At 39.3% G+C, this 6997-nt stretch overlaps 1 pseudogene; it reads left to right on the top strand.

The window, feature by feature from the left end:
• The first annotated feature begins 5377 nt into the window (after nucleotides 1–5377).
• Nucleotides 5378–6732, top strand: LOC129501218 (aurora kinase A-like; annotated as a pseudogene).
• Nucleotides 6733–6997: the final 265 nt, after the last annotated feature.

Raw genomic sequence — 6997 nt, forward strand, 5'->3', positions numbered from 1 at the left:
GGCGCCTGCCTTTGGCCCAGGGCGCGATCCTGGAGACCCGGGATCGAATCCCACATCGGGCTCCCGGTGCATGGAGCCTGCTTCTCCCTCTGCCTGTGTCTCTGCCTCTCTCTCTCTCTCTCTGTGACTATCATAAATAAATTAAAAAAAATTAAAAAAAAAAGAAAACATAATCTATCTGGCACAAATACTTCCCTGTAATGGGGATGAGAATTTACAATGTAGGGGGCCGGTCAAAGGTTATACATTCTTATTGTTGACTGACCTTCTTTTGTGAACCCAACCTACACATTATGCTTGTCTTTGTTAATTCTGTTTCTTCCCCTGGGATCTGCCCTCTTTCTCCACCATGTCTTCTTCTTCTTTAAAGTTTAAAGGGCTGCTCAACTCCTCTCTCCTCTACTAAGCTTTCCCAGACCGTCTGTCACAAAATTTTTCTCAAAGCTTAAGAAAGTACTTCCTTTCTACTTCTCATCAGGTTCTTGGGATTGTTAGGAACTGTCTTCCATCTGGTTTCCATAACCATCATCTCCTTGTAAGCGATCTCTGTCTCAGTGCACACTCATCTTTCTTCTGAACCCCGAGAGGTGACCCTTACCTCCATCCTGGTTGTCCCATTCACATCTTTCCTCTACAGGGCTCTAGAGCCTTCATTTGAGCTGTAAAGCTGACCACCTTGACACCCACCTTCCTGGCTTTAAATTCTTCACTACCCTCTGGAGGTATATGAAGCCTCATTTGAGCTGGTTCCTACCTCCTTCTCCAGTCTCATCCCCTGCTTCAAATTCTGTGCTCTGGAAAAAAAACCTAACTGTTATGTAACATGTCATTCCTTATATCTTGCTCTCTTCCTGGGATGCTTTTCTGCCACCCACCCAGTCCCCTTTTTTCTAACCAACTTCTGCTTATACTTAAAGGCTTGTTCCAGGGCCAATGCTTCCAGAAATCCTTCCTAGACTTCCTTAATCTTCCCTTTCCAGTTGGGTGTGTTTATCTATGCTTCCAAATGCCTAACTTTGTGATTATGTTCTCTATGTTATATTGTATTTATCTGTTTTCATGATTGTTTCTTTCTGGTAAACTACGGTAAGGACTAAGTCCTATTTATCTTTATACCACTGGTTGTTCTTTTGGTCTCTGACTTATAAGAGGTTCATAATAAATGCTTATTGAGTTGGTAAAAAGATAGATGGTAAATCCCTTTAGAACAGGTGGTGTTTTATATGTTTGTATTCTAAGGACCTGGCTCAACATGTGTTTTTGCTGCTGCTAAGGATGATTCCACATTCGTCTTCTTTGGGTTAAAGATGTCATTGCAGACTTTTGGCCAAACTGGAGCCTCAGAGCAGGCTCTGCAAGTCTACATGTTCTCTGACATGCTTCTTGGCTTATATTATATAATCATAATGATAAAAATAATTACAGGTTGAGGGGTGCCTGGGTTGCTCAGTCAGTTGGGTGTCTGCCTTTGGCTTGGATCCTAATCTCAGGGTCTTGGGGTCAAGCCCTGCATCGGGCTCCCTGCTCAGTGGGGAGCCTGCTTCATGCTCTTCCTCTCCCTTTGCCCCTCTTCCCCTGCTTGTGTTCTCTCTCTTTCTCTGTTTGAAATAAATAAATAAATTAATTAATTAATTAATTTAAAAATTACAGGTTGAGTGGTTGGTCTTTGTTTATTTAGTGTCCTAAGACACAATCACTAATCTTTAGCATAATCCTGCAAAATTAGTATTATTCTTTGCCAAAGAAACCGAGACACAGAGAAGTTAAATAACTTTCCCTACATTGTATAGTTAGTCATTGGCAAAACTGCCATTTGGATCCAGGTCTTCCCAGCTGCAAAACCTTTAATATTTCCATATTATCTCTTTTCCTACCTAGAATTTGTATTTTAGCAACATCAACAAAACTATAAACTAATAGGAAGGAGAAAAAAAGAAAAAAAAGAAAGAAAGAAAGAAAGAAAGAAGAAAGAAAGAAAGAAAAGAAAGAAAGAAGGAAGGAAGGAAAGAGAGAAAGAAAGAAGGAAATGAAGAAAGGAAATTTCAGCCACTAACTACCTTGGTACATGAAGAAAATCTAGCTGTTTAAATTTGTGCATGCTCTTGTCCTGTACCTGTCCATATGTGTACCAAGTGAACATGGGTAGACACATGCCATTTGTCTTTGTTTTTTTAACCCAACATTGCATCAAAAACGTTTTCTAATGTCTAGTCATAATCTTCAGAATTGTAACTTTAATTGTTTGTACTTTGTTTCTGATTTTGGTGTTACTAACAAGACTCTTCCAATTCTAGCGAACTCTAGCACATCTTTATCCCTTATCCTGTCTATTCCTTGCTCTTGCATCTGGACTTTATTGATGACAGCTGTTAAGAGGTCACTGAACTTGGTGCCAGAAAAATTGGATGGAGGATGGAGTCCCGGATCTGACAGTAAATAGTTGTGTGACCTTGGGCAAGTCAAGTTCAAATTCCAAGCTTCTGCTTTGGTCTCCGAGCACCTTTAGGGCAGGAACTTTTTTATTTCTTTTTTGTAGGTCTTGTGTTTGGCACAGAGTATGAGATCAATACATGTTTAACAAAGACTCTCAACTTCCTCATCTGTAAAATTGGATAATTAAGCCTATTCCATAAGGATATGGTAATTAAATGAAGTTATATAAACACACACACATACTTACACATATACGTATCCTGCAGTTGTAAATCATGGAAATATAAGTTGGCATAACTATTATAATTGTTAGGTTTATACAATTCACAATGAAAGTCTATTTAATTATCTGAAGAATAGTGAAACTCCTGACCAAATGTTGCATCTTCCACCCAGATGTTTGGCATCCTGTAGGCACAGTAGGCCACAGACTTAAAGGAATTATTACTCAGTGTTTATGTCAAATTATCTGTATTCCCTCTTCATGGTGTTCTCTGCTTTGACAACAGAGGCTGCATGTGCTTGACTTGCTGGGTACAGTACCATGCTCAGCCATGCCCTTAAAATGTGCTTTGGTATTAAAATGAAAGATGAGGAATGTTAAATGTTCAGGCCTAAGAGACCTAGTAGTTTGCAAGAATTCATTCTAGTTAGTGAAGTCCTTTGCCTGGGGGTAGAAGCTGCTAGGATAGGTTGGTTTGCTACTTAAGGAAACAGACCAAGCGTGTGGGGGCAATTTTCCATTCTTCTTCAAGTATAAGGACAATGACCTTATAAAACATCAGGCAGTAGCATAGAAATTTGCATTCTCTTGATTGCCATTTTCATGGAATATGTTTTTCCCTTTTAGTCTATAAGTGTCCTTAAAGCTGAAGTCTCTTGGAGGCAGCATATACTTGGGTCTATTTTTTTCTTTTTAAAAATATCTATTCAACCATGTCTTTTGATTAGGAATTAAGTCCTTTTACATTTAAAGTAATTATTGTTAAGTATGGACTTATTATTGCCATTTTGTTAATTGTTTTCTGGCTGTTTTGTAGTTTTTTTGTTCTTTTTTCCTCTGTTGCTATCATCCTTTCTGTTTTGATGATTTTCTCCAGCAGGATGCTTGGATTTCCTTCCTTTCCTCTTTTGTGTATCTACTGTAGGTTTTTGGCTTGTGGTTACCGTGAAGCCTACTTAAAACATCCTATACTTTTAACTGCCTATTTTAAGCTGATACAAACTATAAATGCATGTAAAAACTCTAAATTTTTACTCTTCCCCTACATTTTCTGTTTTTGATGTTTCAATTTGCATCTATTTATATTGCATATACACTAAAGTTATTGTAGTTTAGTTATTTTAATATCTTAGTGTTTTAACCTTTATACAAGGGTTAAAAATGATTTTCCTTCAACCATCACAATATTGGATTATTCTGAATTTAATTCTACCAGTGAGTTTTATACTTTCATATGTTTTCATGTTACTACTTAGCATGATGTCATTTCAGTTTGAAGAATTCCTTTTGACAATTTTTGTAACACTAGTCTAAGCCAGTCTAGTGGTGATGGATTCCTTTAGCTTTTGTTTGTGTGGGAAACTATTTATCTATCCCTCCTTCAATTCTGAAGTACTACTTTGGTAGGTGAAATGCTCTTGGATGGCAGTTTTTTTCTTCCAGGGTTTTGAATATATCATCTACTGTCTTCAATATATATCATCTACTGTCTTCAATTCCTGCAAGGTTTCTGCTGAAAAATATGCTTAGTCTTATGGGTTTTCCCCTGTATGTAACAAGTTGCTTTACTCTAGCTGCTTTTAAGATCCTCTCTTTGTCTTTAACTTGACACATTGATTATAATGTATCTTGGTGTGATTCTCTTTAGTTCTCCTTATTTGGTATTCTTGGGCTTTATAGATCTGGCTATCTATTTCCATCCCTAGATTAGAGAAGTTTTTAGCCATTTCTTTGAATAAGCTTCTACTCATTTCTTTCTCTTCTCCTTTTGAGACCTCTACAATGCATACATTAGTGTTCTAGAAGTCCTTTAAACTATCTTTACTCTTTTTCATTTGTTTCTTTGATTGGATGACTTCTAATGCCTTGTCTTTGAGTTTGCTGATTCTTCTGCTTGATCTAATCTCTTGTTAAATTCCTCTACTGAATTTTCCTTTCAGTTATTATATTATTTACCTTTATGATTTCTGTTGTGTACTTTTCAGTATTTTATCTCTTTCTTTAAATTCCTACTTTGTTCATGAATTGAACAAGTTTTTTAAGTCCTCATTCAGCATTTCCCATCTTACATTTCCACACAGTGTGTTGCCCTGAGTGGGCCTCCCTGACCACAGGGAATATATGTCAGGCACCAGGGTAAAACGGAAAGGGTGAGAAATCCATTCTGGAACTGAATCTGACTCTGGATTTCTCTGAGCAAACCTCATTCAGTTATTCAACAGATATAGATTGAGCTTCTTGCAAGTGCCAGAGATTTCCTAGAGGCAGCAAGCCGGAGGCAAACTGCTTTCTGGGTTCATGGGTTAATGGAGCACACAGTAAGTATACCTCCCTGAGTCTCAGTTCTCCTGTTGATGGAGTGTGGGTAACAGCAATGGCATGGAAACACTGTAAATGACCAGCAGCATATGAGTGCATCACTGGGTTATGATATAAGCTTGAGAATTCTATACAGCAGTGCAAACATATGAACTAGAACTACATTTATCAATATGGATGAGTAAGGTAAGTGAAAAAAGCACACTGGAGAAGTATACATTAGTAGGATTATCCATATAAAGTCTTAAAATGCACAAAACAATAATATATGTGGATACATCTCTTTGTAACAAAATCAAGAATTTATGCATGGGAATGATATATCAAATTTAGAAAAACTATTATCATGAGCTCTCTGGAGGACTTGGCAGCTTGGGTCGGAGGCAGGAGCTGACAGGCATGATGGACAAATCTAAAGAAAACTGCATTGCAGGGCCTGTTAAGACTACAATTGCACTTGGTGATGGTCCAAAACATGTTCTGGTGACACAGCAAGTTCCTTCACAGAATCCGTTACCTGCAAATAGTGGCCAGGCCCAGCGGGTCTTGTGTCCTTCAAATTCTTCCCAGCGAGTTCCTCCACAAACACAAAAGCTCGTCTCCAGCCATAAACTGGCTCAGAATCTGAAGCAGAAGCAATTGCAGGCAACTGGTGTCCCTCGTCCTGTCTCTAGGTCACTGAATAATACCCAAAAGAGTGAGCACCCCTCATCATCGGCCCCTGGAAATAATTCTGAAAAGGAACTGGCAACAAAACAGAAAAATGAAGAATCAAAAAAAAAAAAAAAAAAAGGCAATGGGCTTTGGAAGATTTTGAAATTGGCCGTCCACTGGGTAAAGGAAAGTTTGGTAATGTTTACTTGGCAAGAGAAAAACAAAGCAAGTTTATCCTGGCTATTAAAGTATTATTTAAAGCTGAACTGGAGAAAGCAGGAGTTGAGAATCAGCTGAGAAGAGAAGTAGAAATACAGTCCCACCTTAGGCATCCAAATATTCTTTGGCTGTATGGTTATTTCCATGATGCCACCAGAGTTTACCTAATTCTAGAATATGTACCTCTTGGAGCTGTCTACAGAGAACTTCAGAAACTGTCAAAGTATGATGAGCAGAGAACTGCTACTTATATCACAGAGTTGGCAGATGCCCTGTCTTACTGTCACTCAGAGAGTAATTCACAGAGACATTAAGCCAGAGAACCTACTCCTTGGATCAGCTGGAAAGCTTAAGATTGCAAATTTTGGGTAGTCAGTACATGCTCCATCCTCCAGGAGAACCACCCTATGTGGTACCCTGGATTACTTGCCCCCAGAGATGATTGAAGGCCAAATGCATGATGAGAAGGTGGATCTCTGGAGCCTTGGGGTTCTTTGCTATGAATTTCTAGTTGGGAAGCCTCCTTTTGAGGCAAGCACATACCAAGAGACCTACAAAAGAATATCACAGGTAAGACCTAATGAGAAATGATCCGTTGCTTCTTGTAGAATGCTTATCAGTCTTAACATTGGCTGTGAGCTGAATATTCATACTGTTTCTCTAAGCTGCATTTTGTGACTGAACTTACTGTACTCCAAGTTGAATTCACATTCCCTGACTTCGTGCTGGAGGGAGCCAGGGATCTCATTTCAAGACTGTTGAAACATAATCCCAGCCAAAGGCCAACTCTCAGAGATGTACTTGAACACCTGTGGATCACGGCTAACTCATCAAAACCATCAAGTAGTCAAAAAAGCAAAGACTCAACTAGCAAACAGTTTTAAGGATTGTGCAGGGGGGAGAAATCTGAGAGGCAGGGCTGCTGATACTGCTGACGGCCTTCCCGTGAGGGAGGGCGCTGCAGAGAAAGGCCTACTGCGCAGGTGGCGCCTCGTCCTCCCCCCTTTGAGTCTACTTAAGTGAACAGTACGCGCAGGAGTGAAAGTGTAGCAACAGGAATTGTGGCAGTGTCACTAGTTTCACAATTTGGAGGTGAGGTTCACCTGGACCTCCCCACAGCCTGTTTCAAGTCAGGCCTCCTTGGACCCA

The sequence above is a fragment of the Nyctereutes procyonoides genome, unplaced genomic scaffold (genome assembly GCF_905146905.1).
Source record: "Nyctereutes procyonoides isolate TBG_1078 unplaced genomic scaffold, NYPRO_anot_genome, whole genome shotgun sequence".
NCBI lineage: Eukaryota > Metazoa > Chordata > Mammalia > Carnivora > Canidae > Nyctereutes > Nyctereutes procyonoides.